Source organism: Anabrus simplex, chromosome 13 (assembly GCF_040414725.1).
Source record: "Anabrus simplex isolate iqAnaSimp1 chromosome 13, ASM4041472v1, whole genome shotgun sequence".
NCBI classification, from domain to species: domain Eukaryota; kingdom Metazoa; phylum Arthropoda; class Insecta; order Orthoptera; family Tettigoniidae; genus Anabrus; species Anabrus simplex.
The window spans coordinates 10,915,775-10,936,096 of record NC_090277.1 but is presented as its reverse complement, the minus strand read 5'-3'; the positions used below and the strand labels follow the sequence as shown (position 1 = coordinate 10,936,096).

Genomic DNA, 20,322 nt, shown 5'->3' with positions numbered 1-20,322 from the left:
TAATGCCAGTCAGCTTATTGCCAGTCACACCGAGTTGATGAGTTTCCATTACAATAACAGGCCACTATGCGTAACAACAGTCACATTTTACATGGGTAAACTTATTTATTACGGGGGACACCCTTTGCTTACTGACAAACAAAATCGGGTACAGGAGTTTTTAAAAAAATTTGCATGTTTCCTTGACTTCTGCTAGTCAAATCGAGAAGGGAATTATTCATTACAATGGTACACAAGAGTTGGAGGAGGATCCCATTCCTACTGCCCGTCAAAGTATATGTGGGGAGTAATGATTACAATCTATAAGTGATTCAAACCATCAATTATATGTGTACAAAGTGCAAAATTTATGAACAATCAAGAAATAGAACCAAACCAAACTAAACCCCATGGTACTACAGCCCTTGAAGGGCCTTGAACTACCAAGCAACCGCTGCTTATCCTGAAGGACTTCAGATTATGAGGTGTCGTGTCGTCAACACGACAAATCCTCTTGGCCGTTATTCTTGGCTTTCTAGACTGGGGCCGCTATCTCACCGTCAGATAGCTCCTCAATTCTAATCACGTAGGCTGAGTGGACCTCGAACCAGCCCTCAGGTCCACGTAAAAATCCCTGACCTGGCCGGGATTCGAACCAGTGGCCTCCGGGTAAGAGGCATGCATGCTACCCCTACACCATGGGGCTGGCTATCCATAAATAGAGCCAAATTTAATGTAGAAGGGATAGAGATAAGACAAAAAGTCGTAGCACCAAAGTTGTAGATTACTCCAGATTGAACCAAGATTGTGCCAACCATTTTGTGATACAACTTACCGTTTAGCCACCAAACACCTCGAAAGGAAGGTCTGCACCATCATTAAAATTGCCTCCATATTTCTATATTTTTGGGGGTGAAAAGTAAACATTTTGCCAAATTTCAATTTTCTAGCTCGTCTGGCAGATTATGCTGTCATCTTGATGTGGAGGAGGGGGTTAGTAATTAGGACTTTCAGGAACTTTTAAACCCATGAAACCTATAGATTATCGATTTGGATAAATATATTCAACTGCGTTCTTATACAAATCTGAAACTCCCAACGTGGCACCCTCACAGAATGTTGATAATTTTCGATTTTTCTAGGGATCCTGAAGTCATCAGCTTGTCTGGTACCAAGTTTTAAGTTTCTAAAATGCCTGGAAGTGTCTCATTAATTCACGTCTGTTTTCATTTTTATACCTTAATATATAAATATATATATAGTACAGTATATACAGATCGTTCCAAACTGACTTCCATTTATTAATATGGATTATTTTTCACCCCCTTCCGTAGTGGTTCTAGGGATGTCTTACTACCGCAGTATATTTTCCAGATAGTAAATCATATTTGTAACAATTTTGGTTGATAACCATGCTGGAACATACATACGTCCATTATCTCAGTCATTTTGGACAATTTTTTCCAATCTTTCTCAACCCCTATGCCAAAGGGGGCTGAACTTGGACTTTAAAAAATCCAGAATGTTACTACTGATCTCAGCGACCCACAAAACTATGGATTCAACACTATTTTTGATGATTTTTATATATCACTACCCCCTCACCCCATCACAAAGGGGCTGATCTTCAACTTTGAAAAATCCGGAGTGTCACTAATTCATCTCAGTGAAAACAAAAACTACGTATTCAACACTATTTTTTAATAATTTTACATATAACCTGCCTGACCCCCCCCACACACACACACACACACACACACACTAAGGGTGCTAGGGATGGCTTAACCCCACAGTGTTTGTCTCCAGATAGTGAGTGTTGAGTGTACCAAGTTTCATTGATTTTGCTCCAGGGGTTTAGGAGGAGATGTATCATTTGCATACACACAAATATTCATTTTTATATATATAGATTGTAATTTCAAGGTAATAAAAACAATAGAGTCTTAAAACCCTGATACAGTAAAACCTTGTTAATTCGAAGTCGTTGGGACTCAAAAATCGGACTTCGAATTACGTGATTTCGAATTAACCGCCAATTCACAATTCAGAAGTACCAACTATTGCCGCGTTACAAAATATTCTAAGGCCCGTTACTGCATGCAGTTAACCTTGATTGATTCACAGTTTATAACTTTCAAATGCCATAAAAAAGAGCTATTTCCAAAATGTATCCAAGAAGGTGCATTTACAGTATTCAAATAATGCACTCGGATATCTTGCTGGTAAACATAACCTCAAGCAACGAAAAAAAAAAAAAAAAAGCACGATTTAAAGGCGAGGAGAAATCTATGCTGGCTCCCATGTGCAAGTGCTTTATTAATTGGATTACTATGCTGTATGCATTTTAGATGCCTTGTATTTACACAGAAAGTACCCGATGCCCTTAAAATCGAACTTTCTTATGACTCTATCCTTGTACGATTTCCCGCCATGGCACTTCTCTCGTACTTCAGAAATGTAAACACTTGCCGCGTCACAAAGTATTCTAAGACCCAGTAATACATGCAATCACCTCGATTCACTGTTTAAACCTTTCAAATGTCATGGAAAAAACTATTTCCGAAATGTATCCAACAAGGTGCATTACAATGTTCAAATAACGCACTTCGATAAATCACTGACAAACATAACCTCACGCAACGAAAGGAAAAAATAGCACAATTCAAGACGAGGATAAATGATGCCGGTTCCCCTGTGCAAATGCATTATTTTTTGGATTTCTGTACTATTTGCATTTTCAGATGCTTTGTACTGGTATGGAAAGTGCCCGACGCTCTTAAAACATTGTGCTTATCGAACTTTCCTATGACGAGGGGATAAAGTACGGTATCTCGCTTCCATGTGCATTGCAACGCACTAGTATGACCCCCATCCTTCACCATTGTACGATTTTTCGGCTGGCAATTTCTCCTTTAAAACCATAAGACCATTTGGGCTCGCATTAAAATAAAGCAATGCAGTTTCACCGGTAATGACAATATTGTTCGGTGCCTACGAATCTATTATATAAGCCAAGTTTTTTTTTTTTTTTTTTCAACTGTCGGCATCGCCAGTGTTCGCGGATTCTGTTTTTCCGCGTGATATTACGGCGTTCCTTAAAAGGTTGAATACAAAGGAATTCCGATTTCATTCAACTTAGCAATCATGAAGCGCACTGTAGACCCACCAAAGTGAGTGTACTGTAAGTGCGGAAAGCTACCCCTCCACGTTCCGGAACGCGCGTTCTATTATGACGCGGAGCGGATAAATTTCGAGTTGAAATTACTCTGTAACATATTATTGTTTTAAAATGTAAAGGCAGTTTCGAATTAAAAGTCTGAATTTCGGTAATGGGGCCGACATTGTACTTCGAATTACGAATTATCCGTATTTCGAATTAAACAATTGAAATAACATGCAAAACTGTATCTCATGTTTCCGGGAACGAGAGCTTCTTCGAATTAGGCGGGATTTTGAATTAACCGATTTCGAATTATCGAGGTTCTACTGTATTCATTTTGAGATGCCCTGTACTTGAAGGAAAAACAACAGTTCAAGATCAGGTCATAACCTATTTGATACTACCATACTGTAGGCACCAAATCACTAATGTGTTTATGCTGTCTCACAACCAAACTGAGAAAATGAAAGTGAAGTGTGAAGGCATTTTCATCCCTGTCATACACAACATTACAGCTAGAAGTGATAATATAATTTACCTCAGCCACATCCTCTTCTTTGATAACTTCAGGTGATGCCTCCACATCATCTGGCTCAGGAAAAACATTTTCAGGTTCAACTTCGATCTTCACCACCTCATCAGAGGATAACTGTAGATCGGACTCCTAAGGAAGCAATGCAATAGTAGAATTTATATTAAAAATAAGTCTAGAGAGAACAGGTAGCTCTAAAGGAGTCAAATATGAAAGAGTAAACAAATCTGATGTCAGAATTATTTGAAATCAAATGAGCAGTTTTTCAAAAGTCAGTAAATACAAAAAAAAGTAGTTTCTTGAAGTTCTTTTACCACACCCGAAAGTAGCATTTCAAATATTCAACATGAATTTTAAAATACAGAAATGACATTGAAAAGAATTCATAATTTCTTGTGTAGACAAAGAATGTCAAATGTCTCAAAACTACTTCTGATGCAATTATTTTCTCTTCTTCTTCTTATCAGCATTTATCCTGCTTAATTGCAGTGTCTGCTATTTTACACTTCCTTTTTCACTTGATATGGTCATGTGCGTCTTCAGGAGCGACTTTCGCCACATGCATGTTCTCCTGCAGTGTCAAGCCAGCGCTTCTTTGGTCACCCTTGTGGTCTGCGGCCCTTAGGACTTAAGTTTAATGTCCTTCTCGCAACAGAACAACCACTTCTGCACAGCACGTTGTCGTATCGTTACAAATGATTCTCTGGCATTTTCTCCACGATTGGGGCCACACCAAAGGCCCCCCAAACAACCCCATTTCTGATGTGTCCAGTATAGTGAGTCCCATTGGCCAACAAACATATTCACCTCCATGACATGCAGCTGCTGTTTGTGTCTCCTTGTGACTGGCCAACACTTGGTTCCATACAATGCCACTGGTCTAAAAATGGTTCTATAGATTTTGGATTTTAGATATATTTAGTGGAATAAATGCTGATAAGAAGAAGAAGAAGAAAAAATAATGGCTCCTGTGACTTGGTGCCACTTCGTCAAGGCAGCATTTATTCCGCTTCAAACATCCGGGAGTGTGTCACCATCTGATTAGATAAGTGATCCCAGATATATATATTTTTTTCCTATTTGCTTTACGTCGCACCAACACAGATAGGTCTTATGGCGATGATGGGACAGGAAAGGCCTGGGAATGGGAAGGAACCGGCCATGGCCTTAATTAAGGTTTAGCCCCAGCAATTGCCTGGTGTGAAAATGGGAAACCACGGAAAACCATCTTCAGGGCTGCCGACAGTGGGGATCGAACCCACTATCTCCCGGATGCAAGCTCACAGCTGCGTGGCCCTAACCGCTTGGCCAACTCGCCTGGTGATCCCAGATATTTAAATTCAGATGTTTTGAGAAGCTCATGCAATTATCAGCTTTTGGAAAAAACGCTCCTCATTTGTCCTTAATATTATTACAGAAGGTTGATTGGGATATAAAGTATATTTATTTGCTTATTTTGCAATGCCACCATCTACGAGACTGACGTGGACTCCTGGAGCATCTGTTATCAGTCTTATGTCTCACATAACATGTGTTCCTGTGTTATGCATGTTGCTATAAAAATGGAATGTAAATTAACCTAATTCATTGTCCTAATCTATGCACATTTGTAGATCACAAAGTACAGGGCCGCACTTTAGCAAAAACATAAAGTTAAGCTATTTCACTCAATTGTAACTACAGTATTGATGGTAGAGAAGGTGTCAAAAGGTGTATTTTGGAGAGTTCTATCAAATGGAAAAAGAAAGTTTTGAAAATCAAATCCAGTCAAACTATTATTCACAAAAAACTCGTAAACAAAACAGCAATTTTTTAAAATGAACATGTTCCACAATATTGTTATCCAATGTTAATTTTAAATATTTCAATAGGTTGAGCCTTTGGTAAAAAATTTCTATGCCTGATTTTTGAATTTTGCAAAACTAAGGTCTCCAGTTTCATTAGAAGTGGGTCATGTATGATGTGACAATAGCGTTACTAGAGTTAGTCAACCAATGAGTTTCCCCATGACATGCAGCTGCTGTTTGTGTCTGCTTGTGACTGGCCAACACTCGGTTCCATACAATGCCACTGGTCTAAAGATGGTTCTATAGATTGTGGATTCCAAATACATTAAGCAGAATAAATGCTCATAAGAAGAAAAAATAATGGCTACTGTGACTTAGCACCACTTCATCCAGGCAGCGTTTATTCCGCTTTGAACATCCGGGAGAGGGTCACCATCTGATTAGATAAGTGATCCCAGGTATTTTGTTTTCCTATTTGCTTTACGTCGCCCTGACACAGATAGGTCTTATGGCGACGATGGGATAGGAAAGGTCTGGGAATGGGAAGGAAGCGGCCATGGCATTAGTTAAGGTACACGGAAAATCTTGCTCCTTGCTTCAAGAGGCCTAAAATCTATGTCATCGGCCTGCAAGTCTCAGAGAGTGGTGCATTCATAGAGTTCACGTAAATAATCTCCTCCTGTACACACTAACAGCACCTAAAGTGTAAAAACTATGAAGTGAATGCTGCATCTATCATGACCTCTATCCAACATACAGACATCTTATAACTCATAGAGAGAGATTACTGCAAAGATGTGCATTCACATCGATAAGGCACCATGCCTTAGCACCGAAATACAAGATGGAGCAAGAAACAGGGATTTGTGTTTTCCATATAAAACTTGATGGCTAACAAGCAGCTGTGCCAAACACACTGCCGCAGCTAACCTGGCCACAGCCGATCTGTACTCTATCCTCACTTCTTAAATCTGTACATCTGTATACACTGAGCGGCCAAAAGTCACAGGAAGGGGTGTCCTATTAGAAAATGTGCCGTGTATGCCCCTCAGCATTGCGGCTAGCTGCGGTATAGCTGAGAGGTCTGTCACAGACACCAGTGTTGAGAAAATGGCAGCATCGCGACTTAACTGACGTGGGATCATCATCAGTGCTCGGCGCATGGGTGACACCATTGTGGAGATTACATGCAAATTCGGGTTTCTGAGGTCAACAATGTCGAGGGTGGATCTTCACAATCACAGAGAGAATATTACCACCTGCATAAACCACAGCATAGGAAGACCCCAGGCGTTTAACAAACGGACAACATGTCGCCTCCACAGAACCATACTGGACACTTCACGCACTACTGTGTGCCAGATCACCCTCCAGTTAAATTTTGGGAGTCAAGAACCTATTTCCACCAGGACTGTAGGGAGGCAACTGCACCGCATATGCTTCGCAAGCCGATGACCAATCTGTGTCCCATTGCTGATACCTCACCACAGAGCTCAACGACGTGCATGGGCCCGCAAACATCGGCAATGGACCATGGAACAGTGGCGGCATGTGGTACGGTCTGATGAATTCTGGTTCCAGTTGTATGGAGGTGATGGGCGTGTGAGAGTGTGGTGTATGCCCCTTGAAGGTATGCATCCTGCGTGGCAAGAAGGTTGTGATCAGGCGGGAGGTGGCTCACTTCTGGTCTGGGCGGCGTACTCACGATCACAATTAGGCCCCATTGCCAGGCTGCAGGGAGCGCTGACAGGTGCATATTATGTGGACATTCTTTCACACCATCTGCCTCCCTTTCTGGCCCTAGAGTACCCCAGGTTTTTTTTTACTAGGGGCTTTACGTCATACCAACACAGTTAGGTTTTATGGTGATGATGGGAAAGGCCTAGGAGTTGGAAGGAAGCGCCGTGGCCTTAATTAAGGTACAGCCCTAGCATTTGCCTGGTGTGAAAATGGGAAACCACGGAAAACAGTCTTCAGGGCTGCCAACGGTGAGATTCAAACCCACTATCTCCCGGATGCAAGCTCACAGCCGCGTGCCCCTTTCTGCATCATCAACTCGCCTGGTAGAGTACCCTAGATGAAGATGCCATGTTTCAACAGGACAATGCGCTATGTCACCACTCTGTAGTAGCATGCAGGTGGTTGGAGGGACACTCCAGTGAAGTTATGACCATGGATTGGCCCTCCAGATCTGCCTAAATTAATCCAATCCAGCATTTATGGAATGCTGTTGATGTTGGTGTACACTCCATGAACCCCACACCAACTACACAAGACGAGTTGTGTGTAGCAGTGCAAGATTTGTGGGTCCAGATCCCTCCAGAATGATTCCAACGCCTTGTCGAGTTGGTGCCTCACTGTATTACAGCCGTTCTGAAGGCTCGCAGAGGAGCAACTTGTTATTAACATCACATTCAGTGTCTTCCCAAGACATTTGGCCACTCTGTATATACAGCCCCAGAGAAGTAAAAAAAAAAAAAAATATTGACCAATTATTTGTGATATGCAAATCTTACACCAAACTCTTATTTTCCTATCAAAAAGAGGAATTTCCTATATGGAGTCTTGACTTTCAGAACACCAATAGTGTCTGTTGTGAGTGTTGATGTGTTCAGTTAGGTGGAACCATGCCTCATCTGTAGAGAACACAAGGTGAGGGTCAATTGAACCTTGAGTTACTAATGACAAAAAGCACTTGCAATAACGCATAAGTGCTATAGAATCAGCTGGTTTTTTTTCTTTCAAAATGGTGCCCGGTAATGACGACGTAGTGTTTTATTCTCCGAGTAAATTAACCGTAAAATGTGATGAAAAGTGCGGAAAATGTCGAAGATTAGTGAAAAATGGAATGTTGTGTGATTCAGTGATCAATGGTGGCATTATAAGTGCGGAAATTGCCCTAGAGACGTAAAAACTAATGAAAATGTTGACTGGATTTGTGAGCAGTGTGTTCGGAATGTTGTTGTTGGGGACGGCGTTGACGAAGCACCGAAAACAGTCTATGAGGAATATAAAAGTGCATTAGAAATTATAAACATTCTAAAAAAGGACAATGAGACTCTTAAAGTTGAAAATCAAGAATTAAAAGAAAGACTGCGAACGCTAGAATTTGGGACTGACCATTCTTCGAGTGATATACCGGTACAAGTAACAAACTCGAGCACGTGGTGTCAAGTAGTTCGTGGATGGCCGGCTAAGAAGAAATCTAAACTGAATTTTCGGAAATAAACATCAGAAATAGGTTTTCTGACCTAAATAATTTAATTCTGGAAGAAAGTGATCGCGCGCGTGAAACCAAATCATCGCGATCCCCTGCCGTTGCCGTGCCGAGTTTACAATTTAGGCCTAGAATTAAGATTCAAGACCCAGTTAGGCCTAAATCAGCGAAGGTAGCTGTGTTTGGTGATAGCCAAGGAAGGGGAATTGCAGGAGTGATTAACGACAAGAATATAGCAGCAACCGGAGAAATATATCCAGGAGTTTCTATCAGCAGTGTTCTGGAAAACGTAGAAGCAGCAACTAGGAACTTCGGGAGTGGCGATGCAGTGCTTATCATCGGTGGTACGAACGACGTAGCTCATGACGACGCCAAGAATGTAAGATCACAACTTAAACATACACTAGGGAAGCTGACCCACACTAACGTTTTTGTAGTGAACGTGCCCCACAGGCATGATTTGAGTAGAGACTCATGTGTGAACATTGAAGTGGACAAGGTCAATACAGATATTGTTAAAATTTGTAAACATTTTCAGAATACTCAGGTTATTGAATGCAGCAGTTTTGAGAGATACTGTTATACAAAACATGGCCTCCATCTAAACAATTCAGGTAAACAAAAGATAGCAAATATTGTTCTAGATTTTATTAATCTTAAGATATGTACTGTAAAACAGGCAACTCCCTTGAGTTATAATACTGACCAGGAAAACTAGTAGAAAGAGCCAGCTATACTTCAAGCTGGCTCAGTCAACTAGAAAAAGAAACTCAGGATAGTAAGGAATTTCAAGTTACCCAATTGCAACAGTCAAGTTTTAGGGAGGAAGGGGGTGTGAGATTGCTCTTGGTAAACTGTCAAAGTGTAGTAAATGAACAATTAAAATTCGGTACATTGATGGAATCTTATGAGACTGATGTGGTGACAGGAGTGGAATCGTGGTTGAAAGAAGGGGTGGGTAATAGAGAAGTATTTCCAGAAGGGTACACAGTCTATCGTAGAGACCGAGGAGATAAAAAGGGAGGGGGGTGTTTATTCTGGTGAAGGAAACTTACTGTTCACATGAATGGTTTACCGATGAAGGGGATGAAATATTAGGGATAAAATTAGTTTGTGATAATATGAACGAGGTGGGAATTATAGGAACATACAGGCCTGGAAGAGAGGAAAGAGACATGGAAATCTTTGAGAAAATAATAGATTATACTCATAAAAACAATAATAATGATATGGTAATAATTGGGGGAGATCTAAATTTGCCTGAAGTAGAATGGAATGGAGCTGCAAGTGAAGCCCATGAACAGAAACTGGCAAATAAGTTAATTTGGGAGGGAGGATTTACACAAGTAGTACAAGAACAGACTCGTCTCAATAACTTACTAGATGTATTCTTGGTTAAACCATGGGAAATTGTTGATAAAACTGAGGTAATTGAAGGAATAGGAGACCATAAGGCTGTAATAATGGATGTAGGACTCGTACCAAAAAGGCTTAATAAGAGGGTTACACAAGACAAGAAATTGTACAGAAAAACTAAAGTTGATGAATTTGGGACTTACCTTAAATCACAATTCAGTTGTTGGATAAGTGAAGGGAGTAACGTGGATACACTTTGGGCTAAATTTAAAGGAATCATTTGGGAAGGAGAGAAGAGATTTGTACCTGTTAAGAAGGGTAAAATGACCTCAGACCCTGTTTATTATACAAGGGAAATAAGAAAATTAAAAAGAAAATGTAGAATAGTAAACAGGAAAATCAAAGAGGGTAGGGAGAGTAGAGAAACTAGAAAACAGCTAATGAGGGAACTGAATAGAGTGAAAAAGGAAGCAAAAGAGAATTATATGAATGGCATACTTCAAGAGGGTGATGACTACAAAGGGAAATGGAAAAAGCTGTATTCATATATCAGGAATCAAAAAGGAAAAGGAATCCAAATTCCTACAATGGTGGGAGAAGGGGGTGAACACTATTTAACAGATACTGAGAAAGCAAACCTATTTAGTAGGGAATTTAGAGATTCAGTAGATGATTGTCAAGAGTTGGAAACCGAAAGAGAAGATAGAGAGGGAGAGAGACAGAGGGAAACAAGAAGCTTCTCATTCACAAACAAAGATATTTTCAGAGAAATCCAACTGCTTCAGCAAGGAAAAGCAGCAGGAAGTGATCAAATTACTGGGGAGGTATTAAAGACAATGGGGTGGTACATAGTGCCTTATTTATAATTTCTCTTTGACTATGTCATAAATAATAGTGTAATACCAAAGGAATGGAAGGAATCTATAATAATACCAATTTATAAAGGAAAGGGTGATAAAAAGAAACCTGAGAACTACAGACCAATCAGCCTGACCAGTATAGTTTGTAAAATACTGGAGAGTTTAATATCGAAGTACATCAGAGGGATATGTGATGATAAAAATTGGTTCATGAGGAGCCAGTATGGATTTAGAAAGAAATTTTCTTGTGAGGCACAACTGGTGGGATTTCAGCAGGACATATCAGATCAGTTGGATTCAGGAGGTCAGTTAGATTGCATAGCCATAGATCTTTCCAAAGCCTTTGATAGAGTGGAACATGGAATATTATTAAAGAAATTGGAGGGAATAGGATTTACAAGCATGGAAAAATAATCAGGAAAAGTAATGTAACATACAGACTTACAGAATTGCATGGTTCTTCTGTATCTGTCACCCACTCTGGCTCACATTTAATAAAATGTGGTTCCTCCATTATTTACAAGGATCTAGAAAATAAAAGTTACAATTGATACTAAGCAGAAGCTAGATCAAAGACATAAAAAGAATGCTATAATACAGGTAGACCTCGTTGTACGCGTAGTTACGTTCGGCGGAATTGCCGCGCACACTGAATTTGTGTAAATTGAGAGCCATTTTATATGTAAGGTTTCCGTTTACTCACATATTAAGTTCAAAATAGCCAGAGATTCTTAGTATTTTTACAAAATGTAACCACTATTTGTTTTTGAAACACATTTTAATGCAAACTTTATACACTTAAAAATTTAGCACTGAACACACACAATAATAAACAAACTTAAACTCTGCGTACAAGCTCTTGGCTTTAGCTTGAATAGCAGCTCCAGAGAGGGGCATATGTTGTGGGTTGTGATGCTCAATCCAATCCAGTCCTTCCATCGCTTCTGACCGAGATTTGGTCACTCTAACTACACTTAGCAGAAGATTGAACAGTTTTTCTAATTGATTCCGCATTGTCACGAATAGTTCTCACAGTGGATTCATAAGTCCCAAAGCACGCTGAATGTCAACAATACGCTCACCTTTCTCAGAGCGATCCAAAACTTCTAACTTTGTTTCTAACGAATATGACGTTGGTACGCGCTTCTTTCCTTCGACAGTCACATCTTCTTTCCTTTTATCCAGCATTTTACTGTAAATACGAAACCTGTCAGGTGCAACTTCACACCTCTGCTGACCGGAAATGATGATTCACGTCTCAACAAACATGACAGAAGATGCGCGTAGACATGCGCTTGCCCCGTTTAACCTTGGCACGCGACGTAGTGACCCCAGTGAGCATACATACTAACAATAATAATAATAATAATAATAATAAACAACAAACCCCATGGCACTACAGCCCTTGAAGGGCCTTGGCCTACCAAGCAACCGCTGTTCAACCCGAAGGCCTGCAGATTATGAGGTGTTGTGTGGTCAGCACGGCGATTCATCTCGGCCTTTATTCTTCGCTTTCTAGACGGGGGGGCGCTATCACACCGTCTGATAGCTCCTCAATTCTAATCACATAGGTTGAGTGGAACTCGAACCAGCCCTCAGGTCCAGGTAGAAATCCTTGACCTGGCCGGGAATCGAACCCGGGGCCTCCGTATAAGAGGCAGGCACGCTACCTCTACACCACGGGGCCGGTAATAATAATAATAATAATAATAATAATAATAATAATAATAATAATAATAATAAATAATAATGGACATATTAATGCCTTAAGTCTTTACAGCTTCCACGTACTGTTAACAAGTAGCAGCACTAGACTTAAATAAAAAATCTCATATATGTGAAATCGCGGATAACAAATCCACGTATAACGGAGTTTACCTGTACTTGAAATTTTACAGAATTTAGTAGTGTATTAAAGTAGTAAAACCTCCAACCAGTAAGTGAACCAAAACAAAAAAACAAAGCTCATATTTTTCAGCAGCAACGCAAGCTGAAAATGTAACATTACTAAAAAGAAACATCATAGTTCAATATACTGTAACTACAGAGCACCAGGAATATGAGTTAATGTATAATTTAATTATGATACTAATATAATATACTCTCCACCCTTCGGGCACATTTGTAATATAAATTAATATTTGTCCCATGCTTGCATGTCAATTGTAGTTTTACTTATTCCACTTTGCCCTGATCTTGAAACACACAAATAAATTTAAGAAAAGAATTAACTGAAATGTTCTTAATTTTAGCACCAGAGTTCACCAAAATGTATCCCTTGAATTTTAATACAGCATGTTAATTTTCTCCTCTCTCCCAGGGTGTGCACGAGGCTGTGTACTGGAACATCCACTGCGGGCCCAACATAGCCGTCTGAAAACAATCGAACGAATGGAAAATGCACCAAGGTTATCTACCTCCACACTAATTTTAAAAGTATCTATATTCTCATGATATAAACATAATTAGTGCAGGAGTACTTAATTGATACAAATTAAATATAAAATCAAAACACACTTAAAAACATTGACAAATACTTAAAGATTTTCCCATATCCAACAAAATGGTCCTGCAATAAAAGCATTTGGAAAATACAGAAAGGAATGATATCATCTACATATTAATGGAATCAATAGCTGAGAGTTAGGTTCTAATAATTTGGTTAAGTCTCTTAACAATTTAAGATGATTTATGATGATCAAAATTTTATAATACACTGATATAGTGCCTTTTCTGTGTTTTGTGTATCATTCACTTTAATACTGTACCTTACCAAGTAGTTACTGCTATCGATAGGTAACAGACGGTCTACCTAGGTAACCTTGCTGTAGTAAGTGACAACTTGGTTTTAATGGCAGAGATTGTTGAAAGCTTGCAATCTAATATCTTGGAACTCGAAAAGAAATGCAAAGAACATAATATGAAAATGGAATAAAGCGAACAAGTGCGCAGTATTTTTGTCCATTTATGGCAGTGTTTTGGGCAGCCTACTGGAGTACTGACATTTATGTTCTCAAAATTTGTGCCTAAACGTAACCACTCGCTACTCACATTTCATGTTGAATGTTACCCAAGATCTGATTGGTGGCTTTTTGGAACCATACTGGAAGATGTTTGACATGTTCAGCTTTATGATGTCCCATATTTTCTGTGATCACGTTATACAGTCATGTAACCAAATGTCTTAAGCAATTATACTACGAATAATCACAACACTTGACAACTATTTTCTATTGTTGTTCCCTGTGAATGAACTGCAAAACTACTCCTTGACAATAAAGAATATTTATTTTCCCTCACTTCTAAAGAAAGAAATACTTTCTGATAGTAAACCAATACATGTGCTAAATGGCATGATCGAGTCAAGGATGCAGGCTTTTTCTGCGAAATATAAGTAATATTTCGATAACGAGGAGTCTGACAACAAAAATAATATTTGTGATAATGGTAGTGATTATACTGAGTCAATGAGAGTGAATTTTGTATTTTCTCAGAAGACGATGTTGTGGAAGTTGAGGATGAAGTGCAACCTCCTGTCACAATGAAGGCTACGTAGTCAGCAGCTCAAACTGAAGGAATAAATGGAGTTATATATATATATATATATATATATATATATAGATTCCTTCCAATGCATTCTTCAGATTTTGAGATATCAAATTAAGGTATCAGTAATAATTTTCATACCAAGCTCGATAACTGCAGTCACTTAAGTGCGGCCAGTATTCGGGAGATAGTGGGTTCGAACCCCACTGTCGGCAGCCCTGAAAATGGTTTTCCGTGGTTTCCCATTTTCACACCAGGCAAATGCTGGGGCTGTACCTTAACTAAGGCCATGGCCGCTTGCTTCCCACTCCTAGTCCTTTCCTGTCCCATCGTCGCCATAAGACCTATCTGTGTCAGTGCGACGTAAAGCAACTTGCAAAAAAAAGAATTAATAATTTTCATTTGCATGTTGATAATGATAAAAATAATATTGATTCAAGACTTGCATTGTCAATATTCATAGAATCTGTTGATCATAATTTTATGCATTTGATTGTGTCAAGAACGAACAAGTACTATTTTTAAATTTTTTTGCCATTTGCTTGACGTCTCACCGACACAGATATGTCTTATGGCGACGATGGGATAGGAAAGGACTAGGAAGTGGAAGGAAGCGGCTGTGGCCTTAAGTATTTGCCTGGTGTGAAAATGGGAAACCACAGAAAACCATCTTCAGGGCTGCCGACAGTGGGGCTTCGAAGGAAGAGAGTATGGTGAAAGATACAAACTTGATCACACACAATTAGTAATTATATCTTTGCCAATATTGTATTATTCCTTCCAGTAATTATAGAAAAATATTTGTACAAGTGTATTTTCAATTATACTGAAAACACCAGTCATGTACCATCAGTGTAAACTTTAATATTGTTGTCAGAGAAACTCAGAATCACAATTACTTGTAATTAAAAAATTTCAAGAAATCCTCACTCCTGGTGGTCTGTGACACAAAAAACTCATTTGTAAAAAAATTAACCAAGTGAAAGCTGGATGTACTCACAGTAGCTGATTCATAAGCTACATGTGATAGAAATGAAAGTAATAATGAATGATTACAGGTACATAAGAGATGGAAACAAAGAGGTAGGCCTAAATTCTATATCAAAAATATTCTGTCTATATGACCAAGTTTTGGTTAATGTGAAATTAATAATAATTAATATTGTACCAACTGCATTTTTCCAACTGCTTATTTTATACACATATTTATCACATGGCAGATAATAATGGAGAAGTTTGCAAAACATGTATTTTTATTCTAAGTCGCATGAGACACTTGGTGCATATCTCTTGATAGTCACTTCAGGATGGATTTACAAGAAGAAGAAACAGTCTTTTTTTTCTTCAATATAACAGATTATAAGGGAGAGATCATCAACAAGTTTTGTGAGTCTTCAGTATCAGTGCCATACCAACAGTCAAAGAAACTACAGACTTTAACTGGGAAGCAGGGGCATTTTCACAAAACATTGAATGAAGAACTGTAGCAAATTATACTTTCAGAAATCATCCTCATATTTTCTTGATTTGATTGAGCTTTATTTTACTTGTAATATATAAATTTCATGTTCTTGATCTGTACTGAATTGTGATCACAACAATATTTTTTTTTTTTTTGCTAGTTGCTTTACGTCGCACCGACACAGATAGGTCTTACGGCGACGATGGGACAGGAACGGGCTAGGAGTGGGAAGGAAGCGGCCGTGGCCTTAATTAAGGCACAGCCCCAGCATTTGCCTGGTTTGAAAATGGGAAACCACGGAAAACCATTTTCAGGGCTGCCGACAGTGGGATTCGAACCTACTATCTCCCGAATACTGGATACTGGCCACACTTAAGCGACTGCAGCTATCGAGCTCGGTGATCACAACAATAAAAATATTATGTCTGAAATAATATATATAGATATATGCACTAAGTGGCTCATGGGACTTAGAATAAAAATACATGTTTTGCAAACATCTTCGTTATTATCTGCCATGGGATAAATTATGTCCACCTTTTCAATACTGTATTGTTCAATGTTTACATTACATTCTTTAGTCGAGGAACTGGTTTCGGCTTTGGCTGGCCGTCATCAGCCATACTGTCCGGCTCCCTGGTTAAATGGTAAGCATGTCGGCCTTTGGCCACAGGGGTCCCGGGTTCGATTCCTGGCAGGGTCGGGAATTTTAACCATTATTGGTTAATTTCACTGGCACAGGGGTTAGGTGTATGTGTCATCTTCATCATCATTTCATCCTCATCACGACACGCAGGTTGCCTATGGGTGTCAAATCAATAGACCTGGCGAGCCGAACTTGTCCTCGGACACTCCCGGCACTAAAAGCCATACGCCATTTCATCAGCCATACTACAAAACTGTACACACACAGTTAATAACTAAAACAAATGAAAAAACATACACAAATGATATTAAAAGGTGTTAAAGTCATCTAGAGATCCTGAAATGAACAAATATAAAATGGAATTAAAATACAGATCTTAGTGAGATCTAAACTCCTTGGATGCACTGCATCATGTTAGACACATGTTTCCTCTATTGAAAGTTAGCAAATGGTGAGTCAGAGACAGCGCACAAAAATATGTCTAAATAGCTGGCACATTCTTAGGTTACAGCTGGTAAAGAAGTAACATTCACAATTCAACACGGTGTCACGAAGTTATACTTTTGTTACAGCATGTGGTGCGAGACCTACTAATGCGTGTTTCATACCTAGAAAGCCATTTTAATCATGTTTTGAAACTTTCAGTACATTATTTTTAAGTTAGAATTATTTCTAGGTAGCCAAAGCCAACAAAGCCTAATGCAGCTGAAACATGTACTCTTATTCCATTTTTTTTTTTTTCAACCTTCATTCAGTTGTAAATAAATTTATATGTGTTGACTAGGTGGAACCAGTATACTAGTTTTTCCAACTTATGTAACATAACTGTCAATACGGATCCAAAATTAAATTTATTTCATTCAGAATCTATCTCTTTCGGTGCAACGTAAAGTCAATTATTTAAAATAAAAGAAGCTAAATGTAGTCTAAGCCTCACAGCTCATTTAACAAACTGTAAAGCTTCAACTACAGGGTCACCAAACATAGGTTAGAAGTATAACATGAGGCGGCTCGGACATCATCACAATACATTAAACAGGGCAGACAACATTGCTGCATTGATCCACACAGCAGCACTTTCTATGTTTGAGAATGGTTGGTTAGGTTAGATGCAAGACTTGCATGAAACGCAAAGGGTGTCTGGGGTCATAAGTGCTCAGCTTAACTGCTGCGAAGCAACCTGATGGCCAGTAGTATCCCCCTGATAAAACTAGGCAAACTGTACGAACAAAACCATTGGTCTGCTTTGTTTAGATCTGGTGAGTGACAACACCACTGATCTCGTTTGGTTAGGTCTGGTGTGTGACAAGCCACTTTGTTGCCCCCACGCATCATGACAAATGCAAATCGGGCAGTTCTATTTTCATTGCATGTGGCGGCCCTGCGGCCAGACATGATGTAATCTCTATTGAAAACTATAGGACACTTTCTTTGTTGCAGTAAGTTAATAGTTCTTGGTTTTAAATTTCCTATATATAAGTAACTTCTAGAAGAGGGTTGGTGTGTCCCTGGCAAGCATAAAGGACAGATTTCCGGTCACTGCTAATTCAAGTATCACTCCATATTATGCTTTTACTGTTTTTCAAACATTTCTAAATGTAGTCTAACCCCCTTAGGACTTGCTTCATTTGGAAAGTTGGCATTAGTTCACTGTAGGACACACAAAGTTAATACCTAGTTTTTCCACCTGCAGTGGTCACATCGGCAAACCTACTTCCAATGAACTGTCGCCAACCACACAATAAGTCCATGCACGTCCTGGCTAGTGACCAAAAACAAAATACACTGGGCAACACATCAGAGATTTTTAGAAGAGAGCCTATGGGAGTGTTTCATGTAAATTTATGCGTGTTGATATTTAGGAATGATATTTCAACCAATGACAGTGGGAGTAGTGCAGAAAGTAAGAAAAATGGTGCATGTTTCATTATATTAATTATTATAACAGTAAACAGGTATACTTCCAGCGGGGGGAGGGGTGGGGTTGGTGGGTAGTCAATCTGAGATAACATTAGCATAATTAACCTTGCAAAATCTTTAGTGAAATGAAACCAGGACGTTATATATATACTGTAAACTAACGAAATGTGATGAATTGCACATACACACACCAAAACAAAGCTGAAAAGAAACCAGCGGTTTTCGTCAGTACAAGCATTCGTTTGTAAAAACAAAATTTCCTAAACCACAATCTTCTAACTTCTTTCTGTAAGCTGTAAATGGCACGATCCACTTGCAATTTCACAGTGGGACTGGTATTTCAGAGACTCTGTACGTAATTATTATCAGGATGCCAAACTTTTGTTGTATTTATTATCGTAACTGCTGTTCAATATTATTTCGTATGGCACGGGCCCTCCCCCCTCTCTCACACACACACATATTCCCTCCCTCTCACTCTCTCTCTCTCACACACACACTCTCTCGCACTCTGTTAAATTACAAAATGCCCAGTTAGAAAATGAACTACTTCACTCGCAACGTTGGACATCCCTCGATGTTATGAACTTATCCTTCGCGACTAACGGTGCTCCTTGCTCACCGATCCTTTTGTTACCGAATGAACATAACTGACACTACCCTTTTTGAGTCCATTTCTTTAAATCTAGTAAAGAAGGCCTCACATTTAATTCCTACTATGGTAATGGTTAGATCTGAACAATATTTAGGAACAATATTGTTTTACTCGAGAACATAACGGTTAGACAATGTTGTATTGTATTTGCAGCTTAATACGCTATCAATATTTTTTATAAGTCAGTAACTACCGGTATATAAGAAAAATTAACTCGACCTTGGTCCCCGACGGCGTATTATGGCCTCACGCTCCAGAAAGTAAATACTCATCACCGGTTTTATACTGAACGGCTTTACAATGCTTTATTTTATTTCAAGCCTAATATACCACCAAATTTCTTCATAAATCAGTAACTATAGAAGAAACTCGGTCTTAGTCCCCGTCCCCCGACGACGTACTGTAAGCCCGAACATGTACGGAGTAAACCGAATACTTCCGAATGATGTATAAGAACGAACAAAAGAATGCACTCAGTAGAATATTTCAGTGATTATCTTACTTGCGTCTAGCCGCTGACAATTGTGGTGCCTGCATCGTTGAAAATCGGCTATATTCGGTCACACTCGTTAGAGGCCTCGCTCGCACTACTGTACGAGCAACATCAGGAGCGGACACGCGCGAGCAACGTGGCATTTGAAAGGAAGGCAGGAGCGGGAAATATTTCAGATATTTAAATGTAAAATAACATTATTGTACTCACCAAAATACTGAAGTTGTTCAAGGCTTGCGGATATATTCTCACAGTAGAATACACCGTTATTCAAAACACAGTTTAGGCACCTATTTTTCATGGAATAATACATCAATTAGTCACTCAAGAAATGAGAACGGTCTCCCAATACACTAAATTACACATAATATGACGGTAAAATCACAGTCTGATCACTTGATTCTCACGGCAGAGTACTGTCAGTCGCTCAAGAAAAGAGAACAGTCTCGTAACGCACTAAATTAAACGTAGGCTATTATTTAAAAAGTTGCACTTCAGAAATTACACAATATTACGTTAAAATCAAACATTTTAGTCACTTCATTCTCACGATAGAGTACAGCAACTGTCAGGGAAGAAAAGAGAGCAGTCTCTTAACGCACTAAATTAAACGTAATATTAAAAACAGTTCCAATTCAGAAATAAAACGGTGCGTATAAAAAAGTAATACACACAATAATGTCACTAACATGTAACTGTAAAATGTCTC

General features: G+C 39.1%; 1 long non-coding RNA gene across 1 annotated transcript; it reads right to left on the bottom strand.

Moving 5' to 3' along the window:
* Window positions 1-3,671: 3,671 nt before the first annotated feature.
* Window positions 3,672-19,499, bottom strand: LOC137502890 (uncharacterized). Its single transcript, XR_011018899.1, has 3 exons — window positions 19,340-19,499; window positions 11,337-11,418; window positions 3,672-3,803 (listed from the first exon to the last, which is right to left on the bottom strand). It is a non-coding gene; the product is annotated as an uncharacterized lncRNA (long non-coding RNA).
* Window positions 19,500-20,322: the final 823 nt, after the last annotated feature.